Raw genomic sequence first — 21,521 nt, 5'->3', positions numbered from 1 at the left:
GTTAGAAATACCATCATGCAAGCAATCTGTGCAATGAGCAATAATATTAGGCAAAACATATTTTTTGGCATGAGGAGATTTTATGTATAAGCATTTAGTCTTTTTTGCATTTATAATGAGACCATAGTCATGAGCCCATTTTAACAATTTATTGAAATCACTTTGCAATATCTCTTGTGATTCTAATGGGTTTTTATTGGAAATAACTAGTGCGGTGTCATCTGCAAAAATAAATCTCCTTACTTCTTTAAAAACGTTGCAAATCACTGACACATAAATTATATACAATTTAGGACCCAAGATAGACCCTTGTGGCACCCCTGATAGACATTCCCTCGCTAGACTTAATGAATTCTTTATTTTTATACTCATTTTCCTCCCCACTAAATAATTTTCAAAAAAAGTTAATAAATTACCCCTTATGCCAATTGACTCCAAAATACATATTAATTTAGAATGACACAAAGTGTCAAAAGCTTTTGAGAAATCGATGAAAAGTACAGTGACATGATGCAAAATATTTAATTTGTTATTGATGAAATCTGCGAAATCCTGCAGCAAGTCATCGCAACTCTTTTTTTTTTGAAAACCATATTGGAAAGGATCAATGATGTTGAACTTTTTTAAATAAATATCTAAATAAATGCAGACATATTTTTCTAAAATTTTTTCAATTGCAGGTAAAAGTGAAATTGGTCTATAATTATTAACAATTGAATGATCCCCCCCTTTGTAAATTGGTCTAACTATGCTATGTTTAAACATCTCCGGAATCACACCAGTCAGCAAAATAATATTTATAAGGTGTGTAATTATAGGACCTAACACCGAGACATGTTTTTTGATATCGCACATTCTTATATTGTCAATACCGGTTGTTTTAGAATTTTTCATCGAGCTTATAATTTTTGTTATTTGAGAAGTTTTAGCTCTAGGCAAATACATTGAATGCTGTTTTGGTGTAAACGTGATTTCACTGGTTTCAATAGTGCATTTGTGCAGCAAGTCTTTCACTCCAACCTCAAAAAAAGATCCAAATTTTTCTGTCGTGTCTTCTATTGAATTTTTCAGTAAGAAATATTTTTCAATAACTGTGTCACAATCAGTTTTATTATTTCTTCCTAATACTTTATTAATTTCATTCCAAGTAGACTTAATGTCATAGCCGCAACCATAGAACCTGTTATTATAATAGTTTTTCTTTGTTTTGAGCACATATTTGTTTAATTTATTTCTATATGCTTTGAATTCCCTTTCAAAAGTTATGTTTTTAGGTGATCTTTTCCATCTGTTCCAAAGTGCATCTTTTATTTTTATTTTTACTAGTAAATTAGAATTTGCCCATATTTTTCTTCCACAGTTTTTGACCGTATTTTCTATATTTCTAACTACTATACTTTTGGAATAAACTCTTTCAAAATTTTCATATATTTTATTATACAAACAAACAGATCCAGTCTCCTCTAGAAGCGGCTCCCAATTTATTAGTTTGATGTTCATGTTAATTAATTTATCAGATAGAAAAGTAAAATGTTGGGACTGCTTACTCTTGTCTTCCATCAATGGAGTTTCAGGAATGATAAGAGCTATCAGGTAGTGGTCAGCTATATTACTCTCATAAACACATGTCCTTAAATCCACGCACTCCCTGTCACGAACATAGATGTGATCCAGGCACGAGCATACTGTCCTCTGTTGAACGATCACCTCTCTTGTTACGTCTTTTATACATCTTGTCATGCCGAAGGAGGCCATCATATTTTCATATTGTAAAGTTGTCCCATCATTGCAATCTAGAAGATTTAAATTGATGTCTCCGAGAAATATAATGGAGTCCTTTTCCGCAATTTTTTTAAAAACGTTTTCAATTTCTTTTATAAAAACCATTTTATTTGTATTTGGTGGACGGTATATTGAATACAGGTGGTATTTTTTGCCATTTTTTAAAGTTAATAATCCACACACAAATTCAAAAACGTTTTCAGTGCATTCAATTTTTGTTTCCGTAAATTTAAGATTATTTTTAACATAGAGTAATATTCCACCTCCCGTTTTTTTTGGTCGGCAGTAATAATACATATTATAACCCTGTAACGTATATAAGTCGATATGGTGTGGGTCCGTTATTGCAGTTTCACAAATACTTATTACGTCGATATTTTCTAACGAGTTATTCAAATGTATATTTAAAACGTCCCAATATTTAGATATCGATCTTATGTTTAATTGAATACACACGAGATTGCTAGTATTTGTTTCCCTTTTTATCCATTCTTCCAAATTAGTTGTGCGCTCGTATGCTAGATTAGTTTCTTCAATGTAATCCAAATCCCAGTTTTCAATTTTAGCAAGTATATTGAATTCTCGCTCTCGCTTTCTGCTCCATCCTTTTTCTTACTGGGCAATCCGGACTGAACGCCGTATGTACGTTTAATCCGTCACCGTCGGCGCAGTTTACACATTTTGGCGAGGTGTCCTTTTGTACTTTAACATTGCATTCCTTCATTGTATGTTCACTACCGCAGTATGCACACGTCAGTTTTCTATCACAGTAACGCTTTGTATGTCCGTAAAATAAACAATTTCCGCACTGTATTAATGGCGACTCATCTAGTACACTTATGCGTTGATAACCGATATTCACTTTCTCTGCAGATATTAGCTCCCTCCAAATAGCTGCAGTTGTTTCCGCAACAATATGGCAAAGATGCTGATTTCTAACGCGCTTTCGATATTTAATCTTTAAATCCATCGGTTCAATGTTTTGAAGCAATTTGTTTTGTTTTTTAAGGCATTTAAAAAATTCATCTTCTGATATTTCGTTCATGACATACTTAAAGATAACTAATGGTTTTTTAGTGACTACCTCCTCAGCTTTTAATCCTCCACTCGTTTGATTGTTAATGGCGTTTTTTAAAGTGTTTTTATCTTCTTTATTTGTGCAAGATATAATAACTTTACGTTTCGCGACTTTGCGAAACTCTTGAACGCCTATTCCTAGGTCGCAGACACTGATCTTCGATTTGATTGATTTGGCAACCTCCTCACTGTCGACTTTCGGATCATCTGAAGTCACAATAATAGTATGTCTCGGGGTGTTTACTTTATTTGTGGCATCTACATACGAAAGCGAGTTTTGTCCAGAAATATGATTAGGTAGTAACAAATGAATAATTTTATTTTGTTCCATGATTAAGTCTTTCATTTGTAATATCTCTTCACTTAGGGCTGTAATACGTTCGCTTAAATTGATTATCATTTCTGTATTTGCGCGCGTCATCTTTCTTCGTAGTAAATACGCTACGTACGGCGGCGGTCAGCTGTTCCTTATCAGTTGTAGGTAGCGATTTATTTACACTCGTAAATAGCGTTCCTTTTAGAATTGTGATCACAAATAGATTTAATATAACTAAAAACACTAATAGTAAAGCAGAAAATTATAGAGTTCTCAATGTTTGTTAATTTATTTACTAATTTGGATAATCTAATAACACATATATTTTAAAAAAAACACCGACTTCACTTAAGCGAATTTGCGAACTGTACCGTCTCTACCGGCTGTGACTGAAGACTGAACTGAGTTATTAAGATTAACAAATTACAACAGGGATGGAGAATACCTTAAATAAGGGAATATGGAAGTCTAGGCATTTACAGGGCTTATGACCTATTCTCAAATCTATATCAAATATTGTAATGAAACCAACTAGTCCAAGAAGTTAAAAAATTGAAAAATGGTTTTCAGGCGATGCCAAGTATGTGTAATTATTCAGTCAGATGAATCTCTTCACAACAATAAAGGTTTCAGCTCTTTATCTTCACTAAAATCAACAAATGCAAAAATTGAAGAAATATGGATGTTCAAACATAGGCAAAATGGTGAATGTTACAACGTGTAAAGTGGCCACTTAAACCAGCCAATGACAGGTAATAAGCCTTGTACATGCCTAGACTTCCATATTCCCTTATTTAAGGTATTCTAGAGAATATTTACAAATTACAACAGGGATAGATCCCTGTTGTAATTTGTTAAAAATTATATAATTTAAAATATTTACTTAGTCAAAATATGAAAAATTATGTATAAATTCGAAAAAGAATCGTTCTCCTCAAAACAATGGACGGGTGGGTACGGTTGCGAGATATATACGTGGGCGCTTGTATTCTGACTGAGTGGGACAATGGAGTGAATTATTTACTTTATGTCTACAACCTCCGCGAGTCAACTAGCCCCCATCTCCCCTAATATCAAATTGGATCATTCTGCAATGTTTTGAGTATGTCCAAATGCTTGCAGACTGGCTGGATTTCCTCCCTAGGGACCGTGAAAAACATAAAAAAGCTTAAAACCAGTTCGATTTATTTATGTACCTAAATAATAATATGTATTTTCAAACCTTTTTAGTAAAGCTTCATAATTTGTACTCATTGGCTGGTTTAAATGGCACTTTACACACTGTAACACTTACTATTGTTCCTATGTTTAAACTTTCACACTTCCTCAACTCTTCCATCTGTTGACTTTGTGAAGTAAAAGAGCTGAAACCTTTATAATGTGGGTGAGATTCATCCGGCTGAACCAATTCACCTACTAGGCAATGCCTGAAAACAATACCTACTGTCGATTTAAAAAAAATTGTTGCTATTTATTAGTAGCATAAAAAATATTTACAATTTTGAATTCCATCACGCCATGATTCGGGTAAGTTTGTGACTGTTTAAATTTAAATAGAATATCGTCACGAATCTTGATGTCACAATTATCATGGCCAAACATGTCGCGTTTTTGTAGGGACATATTTTTTAAAGTTATGTACGAAAACATTTCTCGACAATATACCTACATATTGATTTTGAAAATACAATTATTTTTTTCTAATTCCGTTTCATGTACTTCTTATCGATATTCGTAGTATGTGATGTTTCCATTATAGGGTATTTTCACAAATCAGGAATAAAAAATAATTAATAAAATATTTACAATGGATTTTCATGATTCTAATGATATAATTATCAAGGTAGAAAAAACAAGTTTTCATTCATAATTTTCGGGCTTAAAAACGAGTACATACAAAACGACGTCATGTCACTTTCGTCGCACGTCATGTCCGCCAAGTGCGCTTTAATATTGCGCACAAGTCTGGCGCGGTAACGTAATACGTGACGTTTGTGCCATAAGGCACGAAACGGCCTGTTTTCAGGTATGCAATTCAAATATGCGTATTTTAAACCATTGTTGAAAATTTATCGGACGTCCCGTCGTCCGAAAAAAATAATGATACCGTATCCGTCGTAATTTTTTTGCTTGTTTTAAAATTATAATAAAAAAAAACGTGAAAAGACCCATTCTATCGAATGGAGTCTTTTCAGGTTTTTTTTATTCCATTCAAAGAAAAGTAAAATATCCCATTCAAAGAAAATAAATATGATTTAATTACGAATTTGTATTTTTTAGCTGCGCCATTTTTATATTCATTTAGTACCTATATTTAATAATTCGCAAAGTACTACATAATTATGTTTTGATTATTGATACGTGGCAATTTAGTAAACAAGTTATCTTTAGAATATTTAACTGTATTAGCAAAGTCGAGTCGACGAACGTTAGAAAATCATAGCCAAAAATAACAAAATTACACTTAGAATACTTTTTTAGGGACCGTCGAATTGGTGAACTAATTTGCAAATGATGACAGCGTTGTAGTGACTGACCGAAGTTTCGGTTTCGGACAATAAAACGAGTTTAGGCCTCTGTTTCGGTTTCGGACAAAAATATTATCAGCGCTATGATTTTTTAAAGTTTTGTATTTTTGATAAAACTCCGCGTGTGACGTCAGAGGTTCATTTCCGCTTATTCTCATTCAGTTCTTCCCATTGGTCCATTTACGACAAGCAAACCGGAAATCTTCCATAACTCCTTTATCATTGGTTGATTCATATGACCTAATGACGTCGTTCAAAGTAGTTCCTTTTTTATTGAAAAAAATTTTTTTCGTACATTTTCGTACATATGAATATTGTGGAGAAATGTTTTCATACATAAATGTGAGAAAAAAATTCAATAAAAATACGTTCGTAGAAAAACGCGACGTGTTTGTTGTGACGTCAAGGTTTGTGATAACGTTCTAATAATAATACTGATAATATTCTGCAGATAAATCATATTTTCGTAATATCAGCATATGTTTAGTTTTTCTTTTCTTTTTTTTTTCTTTTTTTTCACGTTGATGTCATACCATATTAACTTTATAATAATTAAAAGAGAAATGGCCCACGCTCAGACGCTAAAGTCTTCGTGGGCATTTTTTCCAATTCATGTTATAGCTTAATTTTAAGATGTATTTTTCTAAAGTGTATTTCTGTAATTATATTTCTTTGTAAGTATGGAAAAATAAACATAAAAAACAAAATTAAAGGGCCAGAAACAAATAAACATGAATCGTGACGTATTATGGGCGTGGCCGAAGAAATGACCGTTTTCGCTGGAATTCAAAATTACAAATTTCAAAATATTTTTTATGCTACTAATAATTACCAATTTTTAATATTTTTTATTTAGTATTTCATAGACCTTTATTACTTTAAAAATGTAAAAAAAACTTGATACTCGTATTTCTCTGTTTCACGAATATTTGTATTTTGACAAGGTCAAAGAATATATAACAGAAAATATCGCACACTGAGTAAAAGACTGTTGTAATTCAAAATTATGATAAAAATACATTCTCGGGTAAATGCCTAGCACTAATCTTCATAATTGGTATATTATTAGGTCCTATGGCCGTCGGTTTCAGTGACAAGATTTTTTTTCATGCATTGAATTTTCCGCCCACGCGCATACCTAATGTTATTACGCGGGTACCAAACTACCTCAAAACTTTTCCGAACCACCTCAAACATCTTAACTCATTTTAGCGCCCACTTGCCATTAGCGAACACGTTATTCAACCGTTTTTTTCCCGTTTAGTAACGTAAAACGAACCAAGACCCATCAGACATTATTTAATCAGGATACGGTTGTATGAACACCTTCCAAATTAACACATTTGTATCGTAAAGTAAGTAGTATTTCTGTAGAAATAGCGCGCTGTTTCGGATTTCTCTAGGGATCAGTTTATCTCTACCCGCTCCATTAATGGATAGGTAATTTAGCGAAACAACTTCATAATATTTTGCTGAGTAATCCTGAACACTGGGAAATGTAAAACAAATCCCTTAAGCGAACTGTCAAAACGAATAAACATAACGGGGTGGTGTTCTCTTTGAAGCGGAATGATTTGATACTGCTCACTCCTGACTGAAAGGAATTCTGCGAACCAGATCCAACCCACAAAGTTCTAGAACATTCAAGCTAGGTATGTCAGTTCATCGTCTGTTCACGTCTGAACTAAAGGACGTGGATTGAGGGGACGCATATAAGTTAACCGCCGACGGATAATGACGCCGATGTTCCCAATACAACAAAAACAAACCATCACGCCGCTTCCCCGTAGGAGTAGGCAGAGAAGATGTAACGCCATATCACTCTATCTTGGCACACATACCTCGCTTCATCTACATTCATACATCTTCTCATGCACGCACGCCGATTATTCCTACTTTTGACATGTCCATCTTAAAGTATTTGATGGACTTGATTGTGCCATGTCTTATGTCTTTCTCGGTCTTTCTCGTTTTCTGAATACATCAAAATTCGCATCTTAGATCCTTTTAGCCTTTCTTTTGCTCTACATGTCCAAACCAACGCAGCACCCCTTTCTTGATTCTGTCGATAATGCATGTCTCAGCCTTACACACTTCACGGATCTCAACATTTGTGCACCTATCATACATCGTTTTACCACACATTCACCCGAGGGATCGCATTTCGACAGCATTCAACCTAAGTACTACGCTCCCAAACATTAGAGTTGACACTAGAACTTCGTTGTGAACTGCTAGTTTAGCCTCCTGTGATAAACATTTGTTTGCCAAAGTAGATTTTGCCAGAGTAGAAAAGACAATAAGGAAGTTCAGTGTTTTTTTTTGAATTTTTTATTTGTTAATAGACTATTAAACTAAGTCAAAAAAAAAATATTTTTATTTTTATATATCGTATTATCGGCGCTACGATTTTTCAAAGTTTTGTATTTCTGAAATAACTCCGCGTGTAACGTCAGAGGTTCATTTCCGCTTATTCTCATTCAGTTCTTCCTATTGGTCCAGAAGCGACAAGCAGACCGAAAATCTTCCATAGCTCTCAGATCATAGGTTGATTCACATGAACCAGTGACGTCATTTAAAGTAGTGCGTTTTTATCAAAGTATTTTTTATTATTTTTTCTGTACATTTTCAAGAAACTTTGTTTTACAATTTAATGCTCTAATTTTTACCCCGCGTAAGAAAACATTTTTTGTATCCAATTTCCCGTAGGGCTGAAGTTCCTCATTACACTATAACAGGGAGCCAAGATCGTTTATATAAATATCTTTGATTATTTACATTGATACTTAATAAATATGTAATGACCGTCACATTTTGTATTATTTCAGTCTTGACGAATTAAAAAAGCTTATACTTTTGGCACTCTGGACGAAATATATGGTGATAATCTCCCTACTAATCTCCCTACTATAAAATTCATTCACACGCTATCGAAAGGGTACAAAATAAATTCTTGCGTTTTATAAATTACAAATTGAAAATACCTGTAGAACCCTTAAATTATGATTTCCTTAGAAATGAAATGAGATTAATTTAATTATCTGATCGTAGAGTTATAGCTGATTTATTATTCTTATTTAAAATAATGAAATCGATAATTGACAGACCTGCTCTGCCTGAACTAATTCAAATTTGAATACCTGGTAGGTGCACGAGAAGTAAGGAATTATTTTTTTTCAACAATTCACGGACCAACTTTGAAATGTACTCTCCTATGCCCAGGATACATAGGTATGGAAATGAATTAGAACAAATATTCGATATCTTCAATACAAATTCTGTTCATGAATTAAAACGAATTCTCACTCGTTATTTTTTAGAAAAATAATGGATTTATTTTAAAATATATTATTGAATTTAACTTTGTTTCCTGGAAAACGTATTTTTTTATTTAACATGTTAGACATAATTTTAAATTGTACATTGGTGGATTTATTGCTAAATGGCAACTTCTTCCAACCAACTGATGATGATGATTTCACTAAATAGAGGTATTATTATTTAGTAATTTAACTTTTTAAATTTTTTTTTTATTGCTCAAAAAACTTTTATTTTTTAAGTACTAATGTTGTATTAATTTTTTTATTATTATTATCTAGTTACTCTCAACTTTACTGTGTTATATTTATATTTAGTACGTAAGATTTTCTCATGATTATTGCAATCTTTATTTAGAAATGTTATGTTTCTTTTTAACTTTTTGTATTATATGTTTACTAAATTGTTTAGTTTTAATTATTCTATTATTTCATACCATGTACTATATGATTATTGTGCACTGCTGTGATTATTTCTGTAATTTTTATTTTTTTTGTAAAAGGTTCTTTGAACCGTTTATGTATAAATAAATAAATAAATAATCTATATAATTATTCTTTCAATCAGAGGCCCATCTGATTTTGTCGCATTGCACTAATAAATCAAGAGGTCCATTTTTTCTATATTTTTCCAATACAAATTTTATCTGCTTATACGGGGCGAATTGCTATCTTAGTAATTTAACCCCCGTAAGCTAAAGCTGTAAGAACGGATGGTTAAATAAAGTTCCAATCGCAAGGTTTCATACTTGAATGAAATACTTCGAAAGATGTGTTGACCTTTTTTACTTATTGCCCTGTGTTGCTCGTGCAATGAGGCGAGAGATAAATAATATGTATTACTATTACCATAATAAAATTTTGTCAGTATTTTTCAATTCCTTTTCATGTTACCTGTGAATGATGTTTTATGATAATATTTTAAAATTCCATTAAATATATTATTTTATTTTCGATTATAATTTGTAATACATGATATTTATAATTTGCTGAGAAAATTTCAATTAATTGGATATACAGGATATCAGGAATCGAACCCGAGACATCTTGCATGGTAGGCATACGTGCTAATCATTACACTACGAGGCGGACAAACATTTTTGCATTGCTCAAATGATAAGTTGTACACTTAATAACATAATAAGTATTTTATTATTATGGATAACTCATAAAGCGCATTCGAGATTATAATTAACCAACCCTAAGAGACGGTCGACTGAGGCCTAGAGGGCCGATTAATAATGCCATTAGGACAGATTTATTAGGGCCCAGGGCTGATTAAATGAGGCCCGAAGAGCTGAATTTACTAGCATATAGCAGTCGGCGATAGCTGACCGTTATCATTTTAAATTACAGATTCTTCGCTATTCAATCGATTACTAACCAAACTTTTTGCGTAGATATTTAATTTAATATGTCTGTAAAATTTGTGTGATTTTGATAGCATTATTCTGGGTGACAGTATTTTTTTTACATTTAGATTATTTTTGTTTAAAAGAAAAATAAGTATTTGCGTTCTTGTGATTTACACAATCATTTAAATTTTAATGGGTATTTTCACCAAATTGTAAATGACTCACTATAAGAAAATAGGAATTAAGTTGTGGTAGAGTAAGTGTTGTGGCCAGGAGTTTAATTTTACGCCATGATTACCCTGCCAAGAAGAGATGAATTTAACCTATTCGTGACTGCACATTTAATTGAATTCTTCAATTTTTATTTTTACTATCAATTAATTACCGAATTGAATTATAAAATTACTGTAAATTATTAATAACATTTTGCCATTTATTATTATGTTACTTTTCTGCATTCCATTTTTAGACATGTACAAATTTTGATTATTTATATTTTTCCCTTATCATTTTGTATATTGTTTTGATTATTTTGTTTATTGTTTAATATGTTAATAAATGTTTTTGATTTATATATAGAAAAGTCCCGACTTAACACGGAATTTTCTAACAAGTCGGGACGTAAAAAAATATAATTGTGCTCTATGATAAAATTGTGTATTTTGTGCATCAAATATATATATTTTTTAAATGTTTAGTTTAATTCTTCGCCCAGAGATGGCGGGCATCGTTTTCGCTCGGTCGCGGTCGGTATCACCGCGCCCTAGGAAAATCCGCGTTGTTGTGAAAAGTAAGACGCTGACTTGACAATTTTGGTTTTTGCTCTGACTTGTTCTTCAAGATTATAAACGCTGCATTGTGCAACCAACCAACAAAAAAACGAATCAAAGTCTATGCCATCGGCTATTCAAACGTCAGTTTTCTTTATCCCCTTTTGACGGGAGATGATTTTTTGTCTTGTATTGAGCTGCTGGCAATAGATTAATATTATATTACAATTTATACTGAATATGAAAAACAAAACGCATCGCTTAAAAAGGGTACATAAAGTTGAAGTACTATTTACACTTACCGGAATTTATTATACAGTGGGGTTCAAACCTCAGCCTTCTGGTCCGTGAGTCCGCGACACCAGCTAGCCACGGGACCACAACCCGATTGCTCCAAATAGCAAAAAAATGATTTCGAGGCCTGAATGGTCAATGTTTCAAGATGTTCGAGATTTTGATCAACCAAAGGCCGAATCGACTAAGGCCCGAGGGGTCGAGCGACTGACGCCCGTTGGGCCGATAAAACGAGGCTCGGAGGGCCGAATTTCCTATCATATAACATACTGTTGCCTGCTGGTATTATATTATTAATCATATAATAATATATTAATCATGTAATATAATAATAGAATAAGTTCCTACCTAGTAACTTTGCCTTAAGCCAGATTTCAATTACACTGTTTTTTTAGTCTCAAAATATATTTTAAACTTTGGGGTTGGATAGAGTTTACATAACATGAATTCTAAAATAACAAAAGTAAAACAACACAATTAACTAGTTTACTGTTGTAGCGCAGAACGTACATTATGTTATGCTGGGTTGTTTTTTCTTTCCTTTTGGATCTCCGTCGAGAGTATTGTTAATTTTATTGGTCAAGCTTTAGTGTTTTGACGAGGATCAGGGGTATATTCACGTGTGAATACTTTGTACGTACGAGTATATAGAGCGCGTGTAATGTATGGGTAGTGTATTCTTTCTAGGTACAGACTGGGCCAATATAATAAGAAACGCGGAGCTTAATTTCATTTTGGAATTAAAATGTCTCAAAAATATAACAGAAAATCTATGATATGTGGTATTTATTTATTTGTACACTGCATAGTACAGTCCATATTAAATTTATACACATATATATAAGGGCGGGCGTATTGCCTCACTACTTACATATTTTTAAGCGACAGTGCCACTAAACATCAGTCTAACAAACTAAACAAAACGAAATTTTAATGTTTATTTGTTTAAAAGTATCGTAAATTAGACAACGTTCTATTGAATTTATCTGCAATTTTACTTTTCAATTCTAAAGTTATTATTTGCACTAATTGTAAACAGAATAGCTTTTCTGAAGGAGTGACATGAGTAGATATTAATAATGGTAATTTTGTGCTCTTGGCATGGACGCAAGTGTTTGACTGTGCTCGAGACGTAACACTTTCAACTTCTCTTCAAAATTACCGTTTAAAAATATTGTTTATTTAGAATCTTTGCGGTCTGTCTTTAAACCGTATCTTTTTTATGTTTTTATATTCACGCAGCCATGGATGGCTAAGGAGGGAATCTGCTGATTTTTGCAAAAAAACATTATGTTTCAAGGGCTTTTGTCGTTGCCTCACCACGTTAGATACATAGATTACCCCTATTATGATTTGTAATATTTGTTTCATTAAAACACCTATTTTCAAATTAATTCTTTATTTTTTACAATAAATTTATCTCACATTTCGAGGTCTATGTTAAATATTTTGACTTCATTATTACGCCCTGGGGTTTATTTTTTAATTTTAATTTTAGTAGTTAAAAATTATCAATAATATAAAATTATGTTTGTTAATATTTTCATTATTTTGTTGTAATTTTTCTAGTTATTACGAGTATATTCCATCTTCCTTCTAATATTTTTCTTTAAGTTTCTCTTTTCTGTTTAATAGGCGCTATCAGGTTTTGGTGGTGGGTTTTTTCTGTTAGTGCCTATTTCAATTTATGTTGAAATTTTGTTAGTTTAGTTATATGTTTATTATTACAATTATTATTTGATGTTATTTTTGTACATTTATTTTTGTTGTCTATTGTTTGTATTTATATGGTTATTCCTTTCTGTTTGTGTTGTTCTTATGTTTATTATAAATTAATGTAACGTGTTTTTGGCCGATGTTATCATGTTTTGGAAGAAGGCTCTAATAAATATACACTAATTTGCTCACTTATGAAGGTACTGACTGAAATGGGCTGGACGAAAATGTATTGGAACACATTTCCTTATCATCTGTGGCCTCCTCCAGAATATATCTTCATTCCTCCCTGCACCCTGCGGCTTTTTTCCAGTTCGTCAGGTCAATTGCTCTCATGTCACTTTCCACGTTATCTAGTCATCTTAATGTTGGTCTGCCTTCTGAAGTGGTACTATGATTTTTTTTGGGGGTACGATTATCATTCATTCTTTGCACACGGCCCAATCATTGTAATCTTGTTATTTTATAAATTGTGCACTGTTAGGTTCGCCGTATAGTGCCTTTATTTCACGTGGAACCACACTCAACACCGAAAATTTCGGAGGAGTGAAGTCTGTCTGTTTAGTGATCTAGGGTTATCCGCTCCCTATTTGGAGCATGTGGTGTTATTTTTATTTTATGTGCCTTTTTTATTAGCAATCGTTACTATCTATAAAAAGTTTTAGACGCATTATACTTGTTCAACATTTTTTGATCAGTAATATTTAATTCTTAAAACAAAAATTTTAAGGTTGATTTTTTTACTTCTCGGGATTCAAATTTTAAGTTTGATGTTTAAGCGGCTTAGTTTTAAAAAAGAGTCATTGTCTTTTTTAATACGCTGAAGATAGAACAGAGAGAAGACGGATTAGGTTAAGTCACTTGCTAATGCTCTTGTTTGTAAGACGTTGAACAATTTTCATCAAAAAGACGATTGCACTTCGGACTGATTATACCTAGCTGAAATTTTCAAAATCGAGGTTTTATCGTCCCGCTTTTCGAATTAATGAAATTTTCTTTGTTGGTATTTTTTGTATCTTTCAAAAATAATTATCATATTTGTATACCGAACGTCCGAAGACAACGATAAAACTGGGCACTTTTAAAAGTTTTTGAATGGTTCTACTTCCCATAAACAATTTATCAAAAAAAAAACCCAGTACATGCCAATGGAAAATATCTAAAGTGTGTAAAAAAACATTGTTCTAGTCCCATAATCCTGGAAGAAAATACGGGAATACGTTTGAATTAAAAGCGAGAATGCGTTTCCTCTTAAACTTATAATACCACAATGGCAATGGATTTTTGTAACTATCCTAGTATACTAACACATTACAACAGAGATGAAGAGCATTTTTGAGAAGGTAATACAGAAGTTTAGGCATCTACAGGACTTATGACCTTACATTGGCTGGTTTAAGTGGCCACACACTGTTGTAACATTCCCCATTCTGTCCATATTTGAACATCTTTATTCCTTCCATTCTTTCATCTGTTGATGTTTGGGAAGTCAAAGAGCTGAAACCTTTATTCTTAGTTTCCTATTATACTAAAGTATGGAATCACAAGATTAAAAAAAAAAGTTTTTTTTGTACGAGCAAAACCGGTAGGACGACCCTCGGTCTTCAAAACGATTTTCAGAAATGTAAAGGGAGTGTTTTCACTGTTACTAGCAACCTTATTCTATGATAGTCTCTCCTTGAGTTAACAGTCCATATACTCGTATATGGACTGTTTACTGTTAAAATTATATATGAGTATTATTTAGGTTTAAAGCTTTAACTTTGTGGTGAAACAATTTAAGTAATGTTAGTTATTACTCGTATAAAACCTAAATGTTTCTTAAATATTTGTTCGTAACCACGTACCGACTTTCTTTTCTATGTCTACCGGTTTTGAGACGTACACGTCTCTTCGTCAGGACACCAATTAAACCAACAACGACAGGCGTCGTGGCGCAGTTGGTTAGAGGGCCGACTGTGAAACTGGCGTCGCAGGTTCGATTCCCGCCAGTTGTAGGAAAAAAATCCATGAAAGATTTTCTTCTCAATTGGTCTGGGTCTTGTGGTGAATTTTTCACTACCTCCTTCCATATCCCCTCTTTTCCACCTGCTGACAAGCCTCTAAAATAGAGGCTTAGCGGGTTATTCCCTTTAAAAAAAAAAAAAAAAAATGCAAAACCCACAATACACCTTCAGCAAAGTTGTACAAAAATATAAAACTAACACGACATGCATTTTAATAAGCACATGCACTGATAAGAATAAACACACACTGATTAGATTTAAAAAAATATTTTATGTTGTTTGAAAAATAGTGGAAAAAAGGGGAAATGATAGAAGAAGGAGCTTAAGTTTAATAGATTAAGGGTAACATCGTATAACAGCTTTATTGAAAGATAGTTTGATTATTGGTCAAAGTAACATTATTTTTTAAAGCTAATGTGAAACATTTTCATTTTATTTACTTTTAACCCTTTATTATTTAAAAAATTACAACAGGGATGTAAAATACCTTATATAAAGGAATATTGAAGTCTAGGCATTTACAGGGCTAACTAATAAATTAGTATCCCGAATTATTTATATTGTAATCAATAACCAATTTTTCGTTTTAGGTGGAGATTTCTAAGTTCGCTTCTAATACTCTCAATAATCGTATATACAACAATATTGTTTAATGTAAAAAAAAAAAAATTATTTTACATTTACTGATTTCACGCAAATAAAGCAATTTATAAAAAAAAGCTTGTTTTTATTTTGAATGTTTATTTGCCCACTCTGTACATATGTACTGTATAAGGGCTGCCCCTTAAAACTATTTTCAGCTCAAGAAAAAGCACGTGGAAAAAACTTTGTTTCCTTTCTCACTGGACTTCGTTATGTTGAAGGGTTGGCACTTAAAAGAAAGCATCTTTGAAATAAGAAATCCCAAATTTTGGACGAAATGTACAAAGGTATAACTTAACCAGCATCGTAGCATAAAAGTTGTATGCTTGGATGTATGTGAAATCGATCTATATCGACCATCTATATGGTTCGATTCAATTATCTGTTATTTACCAAAGAACATTTGGACGAGCTCAAATATTGTAATGAAACCAACTGGTCCAAGAAGAAGTTTAAAAATTGAAAAATTGTTTTCAGGCGTTGCCTAGTATGTGAAATAGTTCAGTCAGATGAATCTCTTCACAAACATAATAGATCAGGTCACCCCTTTCTCGCCGTTCCTGCAGCGTTGTGAGACCGAGAGTTTCCGGTTCTCATAATGTTAAAGCAAAGTAATATCTAGTAGAACAGAAAATTTTCTTTTGAATGATCCATAAATTTTATCGACAATATTTTGAGTTTGTCCAAACTCCTGTAGACAAGGACTGGATTCAACTCCCTGGGGAGCTTTTTATATTAACATATTACAACCGAGATGAAGAACATTTCAGAAAAGGTAATATAGAAGTCTAGGCATCTACAGGGCTTATGACCTGTCATTGGCTGGTTTAAGTGGCCACTTTACACACTGTGTAACATTCACCATTCTGCCCATATTTGAACATCCATATTCCTTCAATTCTTTCATCTGTTGATGTTTGTGAAGTAAAAGAGCTGAAACCCTTAGTTATGCGTAAAGCCACCTAGTCCATGAAAAAGTAGAGAAATTGAAAAAATAACATTTTCAGGCGTTGCCTAGTATGCAGGTGATATAATTCAATTACATGAATCTCACCCGCATAAATAAAGGTTTCAGCTCTTTAACTTCACTTAAATCAACAACTGGAAGAATGAAAGAAATATGGATGTTCAAATATAGGCAAAATGGTGAATGTTACACAGTGTGTAAAGTGACCACTTAAACCAGCCAATGACAGGTCATATGCCCTGTAAATGCCTAGACTTCCACATTCCCTTGCTTAAGGTATTCTCCATCCCTGTTGTAATTTGTTTATATTAGTTATTTTTTTATTTAATACTTTTGCATAAGATTGGACATTACTTTTCCATATAATCTTGTTTTTTACCAAAGGAGGTTGATACAAGTAAGAGAATACAGTTAAATTGTGTTGCTGTGCTAGTGTTTATATTTTGTTGAGTTCTTGTGACCTGACGTAATCTTTATATTTATACAATTCTTATATACGTATGATATCATTGAACTCCTCTTAAACGACTTAACCGAATTACGTGCAGTTTTCAACGAAATGTAGATCTTTGCGCTACGCGTGTTCGTAGATATTATTTTTTCAATCTAATCTGTAAAAAGAAGTTAGGAGAGTAACTCTTTTTTCATCGACCTACTAGGGTTACATTTGACGAGAATACATGATATACAAAAAAATGGAAGGATGTTGTTTTTTGTGTTTAAAAAAGTTTGTTTTTGAATGTTTATAAACAACATTCGCTTTTTATGGATCCTAATCAGATTCTTTTTTTAAATTCCTTATAATGTTTTCCCAATTATTTCGTTTAACTGGATTTTTGGAAATCATCATCATCATTTCCTTTCCGCACCTTACGGTGCAAAGGGCATTGCGTTGTTACACTTATTGCAGCGTATCTCGATATTTTTTGTTACATGAAGGTAAGGTGATCAGTCTTACGCTTCAGGTACCAGTCTAGGGCAATGGAATATTCTAGTTAAAAACATCCTTTAAATAATATTTCAAATCAACCATGTCGGGAATCGAACCCGAGACCTCTTGCATGGTAGGCAAATGCGCTGACCATTACACCACGAGGCCGACAGGGTTTTTTTTGGTAATACTAAAATAATATTAACTGACATTCAACATATTTTTGAAAATCGCATTCATGAATAAAAGTGCGCTCCTGTTTATAAGAGCAGAGTTTGACATTTGCGAAAAGAATTCTATGTTTGAAAATGAATTATTTTATGTTTTTGAATTCAACCAAAAGCAAGTACCTAGGTACCTACTTGAATTCAATATTTAAATATTGATAATTTTTAGTTTCAAAATTTAATCATTAACAAGTACCTAGGTATCTATTTATTAATTAAAAGCCTTCTGTCTTTAATCCGAACAGTTTTTGCATGCTCTCACGACACAATCAGTCATTTTTCTTTTCACTTCATTTGGCTTCGAATCATTTAATTCAAGCTCACGTCAAAATCCGGCTGGCGGTTAAAAAAATACTAAGTTCGCGTTGGACATGAGTACAGTGTTATAATTTTAGAAGGCTCTGGGTAAAACGTTTTCTAACTTTTCTTTATAAACTCGTATTCTCTCTTGATAATGGCACCAAAGCAGTGAATTTTGACCTATTTTAATTTGAACACAACGAAAACTCTTAACCAATTACACAAGAAGATAAAACAAAAAACTTACCAGTAAAACGAATGTGTCTCAAAAAAGGCGAAAAAATAACGTTTTAATAAAAAAATGTTTGAGTGATACCCGTATGCAGAGACAAACCTTAAGGTGAGGAAAGTACATTCTATTGTCTTCACCTTCGGGTTATTCTCTGCATTTGAAATTAGAATGTACCTTCCTCACCTTAAGTTTTGTTTCTGCATACGGGTATGAGTCTCTGGATGGTTTAAATTCATAAATAGACCCAGCAGGTGGCGCTGCGATCTCAATGTCAAATGTCACTTGGTATATAGTTTATTGAAAATTCGAATTTTTCGAGATTTTGGGTTTGCTGAACCAGCTAATAGCAGGCAAGCCAACGTTAGGGCAGGACAACGTCTGTCGCGTTCGCTAGTTTATGATAAAATGAGCAGTAGGCACTACACTAAAAACTGTTTTATATCCAATATCTTAAACTCAGCGAGTCAAAAAAGCAGTTGATAAAAATATCACAACTGCATTTTTACTTATTTTCTCAAATGTTGTCATTTAAAAAGTTTTTTTTAGTATGCTGACGATATTTCCTCAAGCACACACGCCAAATTGTTTGCGTTAGTAGCGTTTTTTAAATAGTTATATATGTAATAATAAATTAAAAACAAAATATGAATCACAATAGTTGTAAAACATATATTTTATAAAGATTGTAGATTTCCTTTAGTACCGATTTAATTGAACAGAAAGATAGTGTTTTTTTTTTCCTTTATTTTTTTATTTACAAACGCGAATCACTGGTTTAGAGCTACGTTATTTACTATCTTACAAGATATTTATAAAATATGGGGAAATTAATGTTTACATTCTAAGTACATATTATTCTTATTACAGGAATATCATTTTCAAGCTCTCAAAGTGAATATTTGATTACTTTATCCAGAGCAGTAAGGGACCGTAGAGGAAATTGATATTTTGATATTAAAAAAAATCTAATTAAGTTCTTCTTTTTTGAGTATTTGATGGAAATGTTTAATGAGACTTTATTTTTATCCTGTCTTTACACAATAAAAGCATTTGACTACATACTGGATAAAATTAAAAATGATCTTGCGAAACCTAATACACACTTTTGCCGAAGCATTCGTCTCGTGGAAAAATTCTTCATTAAACTACAGTAAGATATTAATTTGTGTAAAAATATTTTACTATGACATACGATAATATTTCCTACGTATATAAAGCGCGCCCAGTGCCTGCGGTGAGCCAAGAAACTAGCCGATTCCAGCTTATTTTTTCATACAAATAAGAATACTATATTTTGAATGTCTGAACCCCAGTAAGGGGTTTTTTCCTAGATTAAACTTGCAGATTACACAAATTATTTGAAGATTCTGGATAAGAAAACAGTATTTCAAACATTGTTTCTTTAAGACTATTTTTATTTGAGATGGTACTTTTGGCATAAGACCATAATTGCTCTCATGCGTCATATTGCAGGACATATAGCGCTCCACGCGGCCGTTTTTAGCACTATTAATTACTAGAACAATTATTTGGCCAGTTGAGATTTCAATTGAATACCTAATATCGACTAAATTCATAGTGCTATTTTTTGTTTATTTTTTAATGAATTATATATTATTATTTAATTTTAAATTAATTATAATGATGATTAATGAATAATATATCTGTATAATATAGTATATCACAAAGTTACATCGTTTGGAGTTGATTTCACGGATAAGATTTGTTGTATCACCCAGAACCACAGAAAAATATCAATTTATAGTTTATATCACTTTCTCAGATTCTATTGAGAGAATTCAGAATAAATTTCTTAGATATATTAATTTTAAGATGGGTTTTTCTACTAATCAATTAAATTATAACAAAATTTTAGACTCTCTTAAATTAACTAAATTGCAAGAACGAAGAACATCGACCGATCTTATGACTTTATATAAAATAATAAAACCAATGTTTGATACCCCTGATCTACTGAAATTGATTTCATTCTATGTACCAACTAGATTTAGCAGAACACCTACAATATTTTATTGTCAAAATTCTCGAACGGTAGCTCAATATAACTCACCTTTTGTTAAATTACAGAATACCGGGAATGAATATGCATCACATTTTGATATATTTAGTTTATCTCTGCCTAACTTAAAAAATAAAGTGACCAACATATTTTTATCAAAAAGAGCAAATCATCTTCAGAAGATTGGGTTGGAATAGTTATAATTTGATTGATTAATGTATTTTGTTATTGTATAATTTCTTTAAAAAATGTATGTATTTCAAGTAATTAATAATGTGTACAGTACGAGTATATTAATATTTCATACTCGATTTTTTATATTTTTAATATTTTTATTTCTAAGCACTCTTTATACCACATATATGTAAATGGCAGAAATGCCGTATATAAATAAATAAATATTACTTACATTATATTATGTACCTCCTATGTAGGTACAAATATATGTTTTTTTTATTGCTTACCTGTAAATAAAATCACTATTTGCCACTGCGAGGTAGTAATTAAGATTATCATATTAGTGGAGACCGTTTTAGAGAAGGAAATATAGAAGTATGGAGATTTACAGAGCTTTAACCTTTCATTGTTTGGTTTAAGTGGCTACTTTACACACTGTGTAACATAATAAAACATGATTAATAAGTCTCTAAAACTTTTAGGTTTTGTTAACAGAACATTTAGTGACTTTACTTATATGTTCACAGTTAAAGCACTCTGCTCATTTGCTGGTCCTCTCTTAGAATTTGCCTCCTTGATTTGATCTCCTTTCTATGTAGACTTGATAAATCATATCGAATCCGTGCAAAATCGTCAGCTTAGAAAAGTAGCATGGATGGTTGGCCTCAAGAGGGAGACCACACCCACGGAAAAATGGAGTCAATTAAAAAAATATTAAGTCTACGAAAACGTAGAAATAACGTTGACGGCATATTTATGTTAAATTCAATGGCTTAGTTGGCGTACCATCGTTACTGGTACAAGTGGCATTCAATGTTTCAATCCGCCAGTTGCGAAAAAATAATGTGCTGTTCCTCGATTAAT

This window comes from Micrasema longulum, unplaced genomic scaffold (genome assembly GCF_059751315.1).
Source record: "Micrasema longulum isolate JH-2025_06_02 unplaced genomic scaffold, ASM5975131v1 h1tg000487l, whole genome shotgun sequence".
Lineage (NCBI taxonomy): Eukaryota > Metazoa > Arthropoda > Insecta > Trichoptera > Brachycentridae > Micrasema > Micrasema longulum.
Note: the sequence above shows the minus strand (reverse complement) of the source record.